Source organism: Corvus hawaiiensis, chromosome 5 (assembly GCF_020740725.1).
Source record: "Corvus hawaiiensis isolate bCorHaw1 chromosome 5, bCorHaw1.pri.cur, whole genome shotgun sequence".
Taxonomy (NCBI): domain Eukaryota; kingdom Metazoa; phylum Chordata; class Aves; order Passeriformes; family Corvidae; genus Corvus; species Corvus hawaiiensis.
In genome coordinates this window covers 22,819,142-22,834,657 of record NC_063217.1, presented here as the reverse complement: position 1 = coordinate 22,834,657, position 15,516 = coordinate 22,819,142, and positions in this window count along the sequence as shown.

The window sequence follows — 15,516 nt, the reverse complement described above, 5'->3', positions numbered from 1 at the left end:
CAAAATGAAGTTAAATGGGAGACCAATATTTTATGTACAGGCCTATAACAGTGAGAAGACTAAGAGTAATATCTTAATAAATCATAGTAAATCTCAGGTTCATCATTACCTTGTTACACTTCTGCAACCATGATAGGTAGGTGTAAAGGTGACGTGTAACCAGTGTTTATATTGTTTAACATAATGCCTGTTTTCTGTTTGTGTTTTTTCACATTTATTAGGATGGGTGAGGGAAACAATGAAAACCCAAAATGAAATACAAACTAGATTCTTTGTTTTCTTTTTCTTTACTTGAGCTGGATATTGTCTGCTATTTTAGAATTATTCTTTGAAACAGATCTCTTTCTGAGGTGCTATTTTGGGATGCCAGTTCAAAAGAGCAGTCTGACTAATAGGTTTTGTGCCTCAGCAGAGACTGCTTTAGTGTGGAGTCGGATTTCACCAGCTGAGATCTACAGAATGTGTTCATGCAGACCTTACCTTTACTGTGAGTCGGGTTGAGATGCAATTTTTGCATTAAAAGGTTTTGCAAGTGTTATCCAATAATCTGTCCAGTGGGGAAAGGATATCCCCAAAGATTTCTTCAGTTAATGGGGAAGGCTTGGCCATATGGTTGATTTTTGTTTCTTCTTTGGGAAGAGCTCTGGGCTGTTCTGCCTAAGGCAAGTTGTTAGGATGCCTCCAGTTCTGTCTGCCAGAGGCACCCCTGGGGTGCCTTTTGCTGTCATATATTGGGGTAGTTTTAGACTGCTCTGGAGATACAGGCTTATCTGAGGGTAAAAGTTACAGGAATTTTATCTCACTACTATGATTTTTCTCTCCCCTGATACAGTGCTGGCACAGTTGTGTTCCTTTGAGTGCTGCCAGGTTAGCACCACCTCCACAGCTCAAATTCCAGATTAAGAAGTCTAAGAAAAAATTTACATTCTCTGCTGGGGGTAGGGGTGGTGCCTGCAGGAGTAAGGAAGTAAGGGATGCATCTCTCACTGGCTGTGACACTTTGTCATAGGCTACCCAGTTATATCAACTCTGATTTTTATATCATGTTTTCCAGTGCATTCTGTTTCAGTGGGAGAGTCAGCTATCAGACTTGGCTTGAATCTGAACTAGAACAGCTTCAATTCTGCTTGAGTCCAAATGGAAACTAAAAAAAAAAAAAAAAAAAAAGAAAAAAAAAGTACTGATTCAAGTCCCTGTTTTGAGCTCTAAAAATTTTTTTTTGATTTGGGCTACTTAAGAGAAATTGTGCTTCCAGTAACTTACATTGGGAAACCTGAACTATGTATGTGTGGGGTAGAAACAGACTACCTTGATGGACAGATTGAATGTATTCCAAGTTGAATTGTTTGCAAAAATATGTAGTCTTGCAAAACTGAACCTACTGTGGCAAGGTTGCCTGGGATGATTCAGAATTCTTCGATTCCTGCTTCTGAATCACTGGAGAGTTCATCTGTGCTGTCAAAAAATGCAGTATTTGTTAAACTCAGTGTTAAACTCAGAGACTAGACTCTCTTATGTAAAAAGGAAGAAAGCCTCTCAAAGTTTTTTCAATGGTTCACAGTCAGTTTGGAGATTGCACTGCTTTGCTTGCAGCTCCACTGAAAATGGGATCCATCTGCAGCTCAGTTAAGGGGAAAACCAGTCCTGCTATTTTAGCTATTACCACTGCTGTAGCTTAATGGTCTAGTTATTGTCTTTGCTGAAATTTCTTTGAGAATATTTCTGTTATGCTTTGCCACTCATCTTTCACTAGAAATTTGTGATGATCTGTGGTACTGATGAGGAAGAAGGATGTGGTTGTTAATACCACAGCTGCGGTAGACAATTGTATCTTCCTGCTTACCTGTACTTTCACTGCAGTTCAGAATTTTGCTTAGTCTACCTGACCGTACTGAGCCCTGCCTCTTTCTGCTCAAGACCCTGTTCTGTGTCTTACACTCTGGAACATCCTAATCTTGAAGGTATTTTATATATACCCTCCCACTCTGGTCTAATTTATGATTCAAATTTTAGCCATGATTTCTCTTTAGATCCCATGACATCTCTGAATTTTTTTTTTGCCTTTTTTTGCAGATAGTATGTGCATTATGGTCAAGACCATTATGTCAAGGTTACCTCAACCTTTTTCTTAAGTCCTGGTAGAGATCTTCTCAGTGCTACCTTAGAGAAGGGGATTTCACAGAAGTAACTGAGAGAGAGAGGTTTAGATGTTGGCCAATAGGTATTCCAAAGTTCTGTAACCCATTCCTGTAAATGCTTCTGAAGATCTTCTACATAGTTACATTTTAAGTCCTCAGAAAATCAGAAGGCAAACTAAAACAAATGTACTCTCTTTGCCTTTTAAAATTATTTTAGGTCAGTTCCTTAATGATCCTATAATATTTGTTGTGCCTGGTAATAACACAGTTACTTGCAAATTATACCTTTGGCTACATAAACAGTAAAGTATTTTCTTTCAAATTTAATTAGCATTGGTTTGTCCAGTACTGCAGACAGTTTAAGAACTAATAGGTTGAGGTTTTCTCTATGTAGGAGTTTTCTACATCGTTTTCTCCCCACCTACATTTACAATATGTTTCATTTAAAAGCAGATAATTTCTTTGTTTTTTACTATCTTGGCTTTATAAATCTATTTAAATTACAGCATGATTGAACTATCATTTCTTCAAATAGACTGTAGCCCTTAGCATTTAGTTTGTTGTGTCTTAGTAGTTTATGCTTTTGATGGGTGTCCAGCACTTTCATTTGCTTTCAGTGTCTCTTTTTCCCACTGTTTACTCATTTATCCTACATATTGGAACTGTTAAAGCTCATTGGATGATAAATATTTTAAACTGCATATAACAGTTCTGAGGTCTTCCCAAGCTGTTACAGGTAGAACATCTTTCACTTGAGGATCCTTGCAGGCTTTCCTTCCAGGGGAAGTCAAGTTTCATGAGACATTACTAAAATTTTATGTAGGATAATGTCTTGGAATCTTGGTTAGATCACTGAGTAGAACAACAGTACATTTTGTCCATAACCTGTAGATAGTTGGATTAGTTCCCTTTGTGTCACTTCTTGATCTTATATAGCACAGCCTGGTCAGGTAAATGAGGTTTGAAAATGTTTGCATAGGATCTGTTCTAAGAACTAGAATACAGAAAGCCAAGTATGAAGTATCTCTAAAATAGCAGTAAATCTGACCATTAGTTTAAGAAAGTTTCTGGTTTTACTCATTAAATAGCAAATGCATCTTCATTGGTTTTTTTCCTTTCAGATTTTAGAGAAGAGTTCTAAATAGCTTGAGCTTTCTATAAATTTTCAGTATTAGTAACCAAGTTTAATTTAGAAAACTTACTTTTCACAACATAAATCTTGATACAAAAAAAGATACTAAAGGTAATTTTTTTTGAAGACCTTTTATTAAGGTTTGCTTTCTTAAATAGTAGCTACATCATAGCAGCATTAACTTGTTTAGTTCTCACTGAATAGTAGTTCTAGGCTAAATGCTATGAACTGAATTAACAAAAAATGCAAATTTACATTATTTACCATTTACTCTTGGGGGGTTTGTAAAAATAATCTGACAGTATTAAATAAAATATTGCTATTGAGATTCAAGAGCCCAGAATATGTTGTTTACTTAAATAATGCAACCTTGATTTTTTATGGCCAGTGATGAGAAATTAGTTACAGAAAATCTGATGTTTCTGCAGTTATCAGTTAATTTATCTCCAGTTGAGTCTCTTGCAGCCATCTCCTCTTTCTCCAGACTACTTGGGTTTCAAGAAATGATACTAGCTTAGAATTCCAAATGTACAGCCAGAAATTCATCTTGAAAATTCTATTACAAAACTCCCCCTGAACAACCTGAAACAAATAACCTGCCTCTTTAATGTGTTTGCAAAAGATTCCTTTATTGAAAGATTTTTGAGAGCCATTTAACAAAACAAAGGGAGGACACCCCTGCTGAAATTCAAATCAATTTTGCAGTAGGTGGATGTTATTTGCCTTAGAATAATTCTTTTTCCATCAGATGGGTTATAGCAATCAAGCAAATGTTTCAAAACACTTGACTTGACGTCAGAATTCATTGGCAAGAAATTGTGCCTGTGTCTTGCTGAGGACTTTGAAGGTGAATGTTGTCTACATGGTTTCATCAAGTTTTTATTTCAGTTATTGTAGAAATCCTGAGGCAGTTCAAGGTAGTAGAATTTAAGACTTTCTCTAATTCTCTTTCGGCTTGTGGACACTGTAGTTCTATAAAGAACACAGTGATTTTCCATTTTTGAGCATATGCTCTGAGCTGTACCTGAGACTTGTACTCCTGAGCAATATCAAAACATATCTTATTAGTAAGTAGGTTTTTTTTTAGAGTTTTTGATTTATTGCCACTCTGGACTCTTTGAGAGAGACTAATGAAATCTATAGCCAAATAATATTTTTTTGTGGAACTAACTGCAGTGGTTTGGTTCAAAATATCCATTACTTACTTATTTTCCTTCTGTGAGATAAGAATTAGGAGAAAGCAAAACAGGTTCAAACTTAAATGGTTGCGGTACAAAGAAAGAGTTTTATTACTAATAGAATTAAAAGTAAAAAGAAATAACAAGAAATTAAAGCAACTCCCCCCCCCCCCCAGCACTTCACTCTTCTTACCCAACTTGCACAAAGGGTAACAGAACATGGGATTTTAGTCAGTGTTGCAGTTCTTGAAATGTCTCTCTCTTATGCTTAAGGAAAAAAAAGGGTTTTCTTCTGCTTCACATGGTTCCCAAACTGCCACCAATAGCAGACCCGCCCAGAAAGAAACAATCTGCTGTGGTGTAAAACATCTCTCCCATGAAAAAAAATCTCATAGTTCCTTCACACTGCAAAACAAGAGCCATCACATGGGGTTATTAATCTTTTTAAGGATGAGTTACTTTGGCCTGAACACAAAGGCTTTCTTCATCACAAGTCTCTAAAAGCCTCTCACTGCTTCTGTATAGCCTGGCATAGGCACTCTTCACAATCTTCATGGGCCACATGTGAATTCTCCATCCCCCCATGTACTTCAAATGGATTAAAGAGACAAACAGTTTGTGGTATTACAGTTTCTTACCACGGCATGCAAGAAGTTTTTAAGCTGCACGCCAGAATCGCGGCACCACCCTCTTTTCTCCCGTCGCCATGCTCAGCTCCGTCCCACGTGACTCACTTCTCTTTCTCTCTGACTCTGAAGCCGCCATGTTGAAGGGTGTTCTTGTTCAGGCTTTATGGCAGAGAAAGCCTCGCTCCCTTTGTGCTGCTGGCTGCGTGGTGTCTTCTTTGGTTCAGCGAGAAGTGTGCTGGCTGCAGACAGGAGGCTACTCCAGCTTTCATTGACTCTGCCGGCTCCGCATGGAGAGGAGAGGATAAGGACCTGCTGGTCCTTAAGTAAGCCACACCGGATGGATTTAGCTGTGTGGCAGACCATGGCTGGTTTTAGCTGCCTGCAGATCTGGGACAGTTCCCCCCGCACAGTGACCCAGGGTCCGTGCTGCAGTGTTGGGAAAGGTGGGGGTGGCAGGGGCCCCGGCCTGGCCTGGCAGGGCCTGGAGGCTTGGAGACCCCCCCACCTTCCGGCAGGCAAGCTGGAACGAAAAGGAATTCCCGCCTTTCCGTGCAGTTTAAATATGTAAATTGTGAGAAGCGTCATTAGTCTAAAAGGTTGTCCATCAACTCAGGTTCAACCCACTACACTAACCTAATTTCTTTTCTTGATATATTCTGAAATGAGCATCCATGTTTTAAATGGACAAAGTTTTTTGTCCAGATTTTTGTCCAGATTTTCATTAACTGTAACAGTGTTAGGGTGAATTCTCCTTTCGAATGTTTACCCTAAATAGAACCTCCATCATCACAGATACTGGAGGTTTGATGTGATTTTGTTTTTTTGGCTAATCAAGCATGTCATGCAGTGAAATATTGGTTCTCTGGTAGACATAACCTGGTATGCTTGAAGGTGTGTAACAAACCAGAAAATGTTAAACCACCTCATGTATTACCCATTGATAACCTTTTTTGATGATGCTCTTATATCAATTTGGTTTTCATAGAAAAACCTTCATTACAATTAAAAAGTGATTCAAAGATATTTTACAAATCAACTAACATTGTGCATTCAAGTTTTGCTTTCAAGGTTTTGTTTGGGCTATTCAAGCAGACATTTTAATAGACAGGCACTAAGCAAAAGCAACAAATAGATAAGAAGTGTTTTATATACCTTACTTCACCTTTTCTAACACCTCAATTTTCAACACCTTTAAATATTTCTTTTTTATTTATTAAATAAATAGTGGTCAGATTGTTGTCTGATGCATTCATGCTCCCTTGTTATTATGAACAGAATCTTTATCCTTGCTTGTTATCAGCTGTTCAGAGATGAAAAATAAGTAGTACAAATTAAAGACAGGTCCGTTGCCTCCAAAAGTACAGTATGCTGTATACTGCGTCTTTTTATAAAGGTTTTCAGTGTCTTAGCTCTTGGTATTCACCTTTCTATTCCCTGATGTATCATTAGTGAGAAGAACACATAAAAGTAGATCCTTCCTTCATGGCCATACAGGACCCTATCATAGAACTGCAAACTTACCATTCAAGTTATCTCTTTGCAATTAATGAACTGTGAAAAGAAATTGCACAGTGAAGAATGCAGCTGTATTTATGATTAGGTCTTAAACAGAAGGCCAGTTTAAATGCTACTTGGACTGCAAAAATTACTTACTTTCTCCTACTATATTTTTATTATCAAGATAAAATGTCTAGTAGACCAACAGGAGTAAAAATTCTGAAAGCAAGCAAAATTATATAGGCTTTATTCTGAGTAAAACAATGTCTCATGAACAGTCCTATTTATATATTACATTTCAGACAATAACTATGGTTTATTAAGAAGCTAGAGTTCATGTCACCATCTGCTTTCAATAACAACTTTTGAACCAATGGGTACACTAGAAACTCTTTTCTTTCCCAGAATCAGAACCTTTTGCCATAGATTTCTAGAAACAAACTAGATTTATATTTTTAAAGTAATTTTTAATTTCTTTCACAATCATTTAACTCAAGTTAATTGACAGTTAACTGAACCATGAGAAAGCTTTACCACGGAGGCTGACACCTACCACATTCAGCATGCCATACATTTTACACAATTGAAAAAAGAGATGTTAACACTTTTTATGCTCCTTTTTAAGACCAAATTCTTGTTCTTGTGTTCCCTGATATTTGTGTACACTTTTTTTTCAGTTGTGGAACTCCAGAATCCAGTGGAAGAGGAAAATTTCTCATCAATTTGTTTGGCATTGTCCTAAACATTTCCAGGTGAAGGAGGTGTGTCACTTAAAAGAGGTTTCAGAATAAGGTGATGAACTGGTTTGACAGCAATAGAAGTTCCCCAGGAAGTTGCATCTGCATCTTCAAGAAACGAGTAACGTCATCTCACTCTGATCTACAGTTTGATTCAGGCCCCCAAAGGTTAATGTCCAGTACATTAGGCATGTTATAATTGAACAGTTGAGAAGCAAAATATTAATGAACTGCCCTCCCTTTGGAAGTAATCTAGGTTTCTCATTTCTAGCACTGCCAGCATTCTTGTTCTTAGTGTCTAATTGACGCTTAATGGTGCTCTCTTGGTGTCTCTAATTTTCCATAATTAATGTGAATGTAAAATGAGTCTTGTAAATACTGTATGCTTATATACCACATGCTGAATAATGTAAGCAAGCTATTATAGGTTGCTTATTTTTGCCCCTTGTGGTCTTTGGATCTCAGAACTTTGCATTAACTTGGAGCTGTAAGGGAAAAATCTATCAGGCCACTCACCTTGTTGAAGCATAAAACCCAGAAATAATGAAAAAATTCTAAAGAGCAAAGAGATCAAGTAGGTTCTTTTTTTGTTGTTTTTCCATACCAAACCAGTCTAGTGAATAATAGATTGCAGAATTTTCAACTGATACGTATTAGACTGTTTTACAAATACACATCTCTAAACTAATTATGTTCTTAATATGCAGACGTCTTGCAGATGGTCTTTGTGACTACTTATCAAGGCAAAAGTTGTCCACACTTGCAATATCTAGTGAAATTATGAAGTAAAAATATTAATTTTTTTTAGCTTTTTGAAATTATATGGAGGGACTCTACCAAGATGATTTTTTTTTTCTAGTTTTAAGTATGGGCTGATTTTCCAGGGAATGAAATATCAGGCCACTAGCCAGAAATTTGGTTTAGATTACAGAATCAAAAATTTCTTTTGTACCAATCTCTACTCTGTGGTGCAGAATGCTGGCTTACTATTATTGTATTTGATAACTGTGATTCAAGAAATAAAGATTTTCTCACTTTATTATTTTGCTGCTGTTATTTTGTATTTAATCCTGCTTCCCTTTTAAGCTTTATTGAGTTTAAAGATCTTTCAGTGAGACAGGTCAGGGAGCCTCAGCCCTCACAGAAAATAGATACCATAAGAGTGTCATCTTTTAACTGTTAAGTTTTTAATAAGCTCTTTTCCAGCTGCTGCTTGTAATATACAGTCTGCTTCATGGAAATCAAATAGAGTCTTCATTTTTTCTGATTGAAGTTAGAAAGGGCTTGCTCATCAGGATTCTGTACCAGTTCTCTTTTTTCATCTCTTCATTTATCACCTGCCACTGGAAATTACATGAAGGTTGAATCTAGGTCCATGCAGCAATCTGGCAACTAAGATGCCTTATTTTGATACATTTTTCCATACAGATTCAGATTGAAATGAAACTTAAAGTAGAGAAAAACTTAAATAAATATGGATTCAGCTTAATTGGAAGAAAACTTACGGGGTCTTGACTGCAACAAAGCTGTCTGTAAGTATAAATAAATGGCAGACCGCTATTGCATGTCTATTATAAACTTGAAGAAAATGGTTGTCTAGCAGACTGGTGACACATACACTTTTTTGCTTGTACGTGTACATTTTGAATGAAATTATTTAGTCATGGCACTTCTCTTTGCAGTTCATCCATTATTTCTCTAATGCTAATGCCCCTTCTGCTTCTGTTAGTTGCTATGCATGTGTGTATTAAATATATTTCGAAGCTGCTGTCATTGCCTTGTGGTTAAGCTGATAGCAGGTTTGCTGTTGAAGCCAAGTGGATTGCATAGTTGTGGAATGCCAACTTGGCCTTTACTATTGGCTCCATTTTTCCCTTTCTTCAGGTTCCCCCTTCCAATGCTTCCTAGAATTACAGGGAGAGAGGTTCCTTCAGTCCCATTGACCTACTTCTAGTGTCAGATTAAATTAGGACCTCTCTTCTCTACACAGACTGGGAAATGGTCACACACCTCAGTTACCAAAATATTGGTGGAAACATTATGGGGGTCAAACATTAGTAATGATATTGTTAAAATAGCAATGCTGGGATGAGAGACAAGTGCCTTCACTTTCTTTTTATAGTTTCTTGAAGTTCTTCACCACACAATGAGTCAAAAATGCAATCCATGTTTTTTGTGCCATAGAGGTGACAGGGAGACAGAAAAAAATGTTAACCATCATTAATGCAGTAATGGAGAAGAACTAAATATATTAACTCAAACACCACCACCCCCACACAAATTCCCCTGCCTGTAAAAAGCAGTGGCTGTTTCCGAAACATTTTTTAAATTTTGTCTCAGTTCTCCATGAGTGTTAAGTCCTGTTTTAAAGTATTACAGAACCATTAATCAGTTAGTAGTTGAACACGGAATTATTTCAGTAGTCTTTGAATGATAAATTAATATTTAAAGTTTAAATAAAAAAAATTTAATTTGCTAAACATTTCCATTTTCAAGCTGTTTTCTTCAAAAAGATAAATTGGAACAGATCAAACCTTAAATCTAAATGAAAGTCCAATATCATCCCCGTGTACCAAAATGAAATCACATCTTTTTTGTATACATAGAAGTGTTAAATTCATGTTCAACAAGAAGAACACTTGCATCTTAACTTACAGAAAATTACTAGCATCCTATTAAAATCAGCACAAGAGAAAAATGTAATGGAACTCCTATATAAGCCTTTTTTCTTCATTCCAGCAATGTAATTTGGAGACCTGGTGATAAGTATTTGAAGATGGAATGTTGTTACAATTTTTTACTGTATTTTAGTTGCCTTACAGCACATTCATCTCTTGTGGTGCCTTGCAGCGACCTAATACAAGTGAGATCTGAATGTGGAGAAATCTAGATAGAAAAGACTATGTCAACAGGGAAAAGATAATGACTTGGCTTTTGGAAGGCATTACAGTGAAGGACTGAAGCTGTTGCACGTTGCTCTGTGCTGCTTAACTGATGTATATTTTCTACTTTGTCTGCAAATTCATAACCTTAAAGAAAGGCTATGTAAAGTTATGAAAGGCTGTTTCCACTGTAGATAGACACTGCCAAGAATAAATTGATTTTATGGTGAAGTGCTATTTTAAAACATATTTTCTCAACTTTGTGCTGCAGAGAGGGTTCAGGATAATCAAGTCACTGGGACATTTAGGCTTTCAAACAGTTCCTTTCTTTTATGCTGAATGTCCAGGTTTTGCCTTGACGTAAGAAAGATTATGTAGACTTGGAATACTGGCAATCTACTCCTGTAGTGCAGAAAATAATTTCATTTCCTATATTTCTCTGCTCTTATTTAAACAATAACAGATGCAGATAAGTGGAGGTCATACACCACTAGTATGAGCAATGTAGAGTTTTATCCATTTTCCATAGCTAACCTGGAAACTAAACAGAGTGTATTTTCTATCTCTGTTTTTCCTTTAATACTGCACCACTGTTACAAGGAAATACCTTTCCCAGCTGCTGAATTTCTCCACCAAAAAATGGATGGTTAATGAACAAGTTGATTCTGCCAGGTTTTGGACTGGAGGCGATTCAGCTATTACAAAACTGAGTAATATTATCCTTCCCCCTTCCCCCTTGACAAAAACCAGTAAGTACAGTAAGTATAAAAACAGTGTAATACTCTATAATATTAAAATTGATAGCACAGGTGTTTAAAATATTTTAGAAAAATTATACCTAGACATTACTTATATTAACACCCTATTGCTTCACATGTAGTCTCATCATTCCACATGCATTAGGCAAATAATCCTGAAGTGCAGAGAAGGTCTGTAAACCACTAGAGAAAGTGGTGTATAAAATATTTTCAGGCAATTATAGTGCAAATTTCCAGTTGCAGATTGTAATGTGCATTCAGGCTATGGTCATATTTAATACATCACAGGCATAAAATTTGTGTTTTTCTAAGTCGAACATGCAAAGAGGTTTTCATCTAGTTTTACTTTATAAATAATGAATGAAGGTGAGCTAATGATGTCCTACCATGATTAGGTGTGCTGGCAAGGGTGACTCATCAATCCTAACTCACCCCTGTGGAAAATAGCTTCTTGGATAACTTCACAGTCAAAGAGAAACATTACACTATGTACGGGGTTTCAGCACATTTCCAATTTAATGTTACTTTCAATTCAAATTTAAAAAGGAGAACTTTTTGGCAAATGAACAGTTTTTCCTTATTAATGCTGAGTGGAAAAGAAAGGAAAAACAGCTATTGACAAGTGAAGATACATATCCCACCATATGGATTCTAACGCTTTAATTATATTGTTCTCTTTCTTTTTATGGCAACTTTTAGTGATAATAATTTTTCAACTAATTAAAGACCAGCTGCTACTTAGCAATCTAGGCGCCCAATTAGGAATCCAAAACCTGGTAAACAACCTTTACTGCCAGACAGCTAGTTGAATCACCTCCTGTCATGGGCATGGTAGTCTTTTTTGTAGTTTTTATAAATGCACATTTTGGTCATATTGACTGACTCTGCTGAGTGCTCTTCCTTGAGACTAGCAAAAGAATCCAACATCATGTTCACTTATTTTTTTCCAGGACAGCCTGAAATACCATGTGGTTTTCAATTTTTTTAATTTTTTTTTTTACTTTGCTAAATATTAAAAACACTTTTTAAGAAAAAGGTTTAGTGAGCAGAAAACCAGCTATATTTCCTGGATGCAGACAGCAGTTTGCCTGCAGCAGCTTCCTGCTACTTAATGATATTTAGAGAAATTATCTTATTTCAGATTGAAGTCTAGTTTTTCCACTCACTGTACAGTCCATATGAATGCAGCCCATGTTTTTCCTTCCTAGAGCTGTGGAGTTAAGAAAATAATCCATATATATATTGCCTTGACTATGTTTACAAAATATTATCACTCTAAAACTCTTTAGGACCAGCAGTCATGGAAAAGATGTCTTTGAAAGTTGTCCTGACTGTTTTTCTTCACTGATCACTCTGTCATATATGTTTACTTCTGAATTTAGTGGCAGAGACAATGGGAAAAGGGAAGGAATTCTGCAGATGTCAGAATTCCTTAGGTTAACCAAAACTAGAAAAAACATTAACGTACATTCAGGTGCACAGTTTTGGAAAAATACAAGATGACTCATATGGAAAGGAATTGATTGAATGATTCATATGTATTCTAGCAAACCATCTTTGGAGTTGTAGTAAGAATAATAAGCTTCTCTTTTTATCTATACCCTTGCTCAAAAAGACAAAAATATTAGTATGTATCAACATTAAATAAAAAAAGTAGGAGTTACAAAATGTAATTGTGAACTTTTCCATGAACCTAGTGCTCGCTTAGCTAGTACTGAGGAAAAAAAAGGATCATTAAGAGACCTAAGAGGAATTTTAAAAGCATGAAAGAAAAACTTGAGAAGTCTTGGGTTATTAGATAAAAAGGAAGTGGAAGAATTTGTAAAGGAACAGCAAGATAATTTTTGTAAACTTGATATGTGAAGATTTGTATTTCATAGTTCTAGTGATGAGAAATTAGTCATGTTTTCACAGCAGACTGACAGCTTCAAGTGAGAGAAAGTTTCCTATAGAAATGATACCCAGTTCCTGTGGCAGCCGTTGCTTTATTGCTTTTGCTCTGGCTTTGGAGGTCTGTCAGCACAAAAGGTAAGCTTCAGAATGAAAAGTAGATCTCTCAATAGAAATACAACACAGTAAATTTTGAAGTTATAAAAGGAAAAGAAGTTCTCAAAACAGCACGATAACTCTGTTAAAAGGAATGGGTTCAGATGAAGATATTAGAAGAAATAGATTTTTTTATGAACTATGCAAACATCCATTTATTTTCAAAAGAGAGAGAATTGAGTTATTTTGGAGAAAAATAGATACTCTTTTGTGTTTTCACTGGAAAGTGTAGTTTCTAGTGTCAAGATTAAGAGATGTCACAGATTTTTAGTCACAAGGTGAGCTCAGATAAGTTACCCAGGCTCAGATTTTCAGCTAAATGCCCTTCTTACCATCATCTTATGCTGCGCTCTACATTCTAACTTTGCTCAAGAAGAATCAAGATTGTCTGCTGTAATATTTCCTCCATGTTCCTGCCACATGTAAATGGTTAATTTTACATGGCTCTGCTGTCCTCTTCTGCTAGTCTTGATCAAAGTGACATAACTGCAAGCAGAATAATTCCATTTGTCTTTCCCAGAATCAACCTGGAACCAAGGAGTCTGTTTTGCTATATACAAGAACTAGGTTATCAGCACCCTGCAACAACCAGTTCCCTACTCCCTGCAGTGGTTGAGCTGGTAAGTATTTTGGCCTACAGCTCTGCTGAAAGCTCAAGGTTTTATTATGCTGCTGAGCCTTTTTTAAAACCTTGTTCCATAACAACAGATTGAAGGAAAACAAAAAAGAAAAAAACACACACACAAAAGTGGTAGAAAACTGATATTGGGATTGTAGTTTTCCCTTTCTGGATTAAGTTGTTCTCATGGATCTGGGTCAGTAGAGATATCAGTGGAGTATACATCAAACAATACACTAACTTCATGAAGTTGCACTGAAAATTAGCTGGTAAACATATTTCTTGTATTTAGGATTAGATTAAAACTGAAATCAAGGCATATCCATCAGAGCTGGGTTGAAGGTCCTCAAAGGTATTTTGAACATCTTTCTTTCCTGAACTTCTTTTGCAAATGACATTCTTTTAACCCAAATAAAAGTATTCTGAGCTTTTATGAGACATTCATAGCATTAATGGTACTGAGTACTGTGAATGCTAAGCAGCTGTTCTGCAAAGTTAAATAACTTGGCTATTTACCAGTATTTTTGGTGAAGAATTGATGAGCTTAACGTACTTTACGGATTGTCTACTTGTTATATTTAATTTTGTCCCTTTTCTTGTCCTTCTCTTAAGCTCAGTGAAAATAAATTTAAAACTGTATCCTAGTTCTATGCTTTTACTTTGTATAGGTGGTAAAAAGAACATCTAAGCATTAGGTATTCCAATGTAGTGTTGACTTATTTGATTAGAATTAGAATTTGGTCATCTTCTTCTGTCTCTTTTAAGTGACTGTATGTTATAATCTGATTAGTGAGAGATGTCTCTGTCCGAAGTAAGGTGCAAATGAAAGCATATGCTAAAATCAATAATATGGATTTAATTTAAAGTTTTTTGGAGTCATCACCTTTATAGAGTCCAGGTTCCAAGTATCCACAGTGTGGTTGCAGATGTTCCTGTAATTTGGGGTAGCATGTGTACAAGCATTTACTTCCTTTTCCATAGATCGCCATTATGGGAATTTTCGTCCAGATGCATTAACCAGGATATGCTAACCAGACCTCACCTTTGCTGGGCCTGGAATTAGCACCTTCCTCTTGTGCTTATTTCAAGTACTCACTATGGTGGCTTAGTTATGGCAAGTTCCTTCTATGTCTTTGACAGTGTTTTGAGACAGAGAACTATGCTCTATAGGTCCTTACAACTTATGACACTGGGAGTATATAGTTGTTTGCTTTTGACACTCAGTGTTTAAGTTTGAAACTTTATCTAGGGGTACCCTTTATATTTAGAAGTAGGTTTTCTTTTGTGTTTTTTTTTTTTTTTTTTTAAGATTAGTTTCATTTTGGCTTTACCCAGAAATGTCAGTCTTAGTGTTCTAGAATGTGTAGAAATACATGGCATGGAAGTGGGGGTGATGGTGGTGGTGGAAAAATCGGTAATGATGTATATTGAAAGGTGAATTCAGCCTTACAGTAATGCTAAAGTTGCTCTCTAATAGAAAGAGAGCTATTCAAGTCAAATGCAATCACTTTACTGTTTTAAAACAGTTAAATCTTAGGAATTTTTAAATACCTCAGCACAGAGCTGTGGAACTGGAAGGGGCCTCCTCCAACACTGTGTCCAGCCTCCTAAAATTACTCGTGCAAGAAAACCCTACCAAGCAAACAAAACCCCAAATCCAAAACAGAATATCTTCATCTTCTCTGACACTCACACTAGAGGTCCCACTCTGGCCACACTAGATAGTAAAGAAAAGACTAGTGCCGCTTAAGCTAAAGTAGCAATATAATGGGAACAGGGAAGAGAAAGAAAATGAAATGGGTTGCCAGCTGATCACGAGCTGAGCTGACTGTGGGAGGTATAGTGTGTCGTGTTTGGTCAAGACAGATTTTAAAATCCTCTTTTTCTGAGAGAGAGGAAA